Source organism: Theobroma umbraticum, unplaced genomic scaffold (assembly GCF_002168275.2).
Source record: "Theobroma umbraticum cultivar Fairchild unplaced genomic scaffold, ASM216827v3 scaffold_459.0, whole genome shotgun sequence".
In the NCBI taxonomy this organism is placed as follows: domain Eukaryota; kingdom Viridiplantae; phylum Streptophyta; class Magnoliopsida; order Malvales; family Malvaceae; genus Theobroma; species Theobroma umbraticum.
In genome coordinates, this window is record NW_018397286.1 from 342,626 (window position 1) to 342,831 (window position 206).

Below are 206 nucleotides of genomic sequence, written 5' to 3' on the forward strand. Positions count from 1 at the left end.
CTCACGGGATTGATGATCAGTGAGTTTGTGAGACTCACCCCCTTCATTTCCTTTGGCAGATAAGTAACTAGCTCAAGTGCATTGCTCAGCACATCGAGACTTGCTACAATGTAGGTAATGGCATCTCTTAGCCTTCCACTCCGATTGCTCCGCTGCCTAGAGGTCATGTTGTATCGGATAGTCAAGCTTATGATGAGTAATAGTTT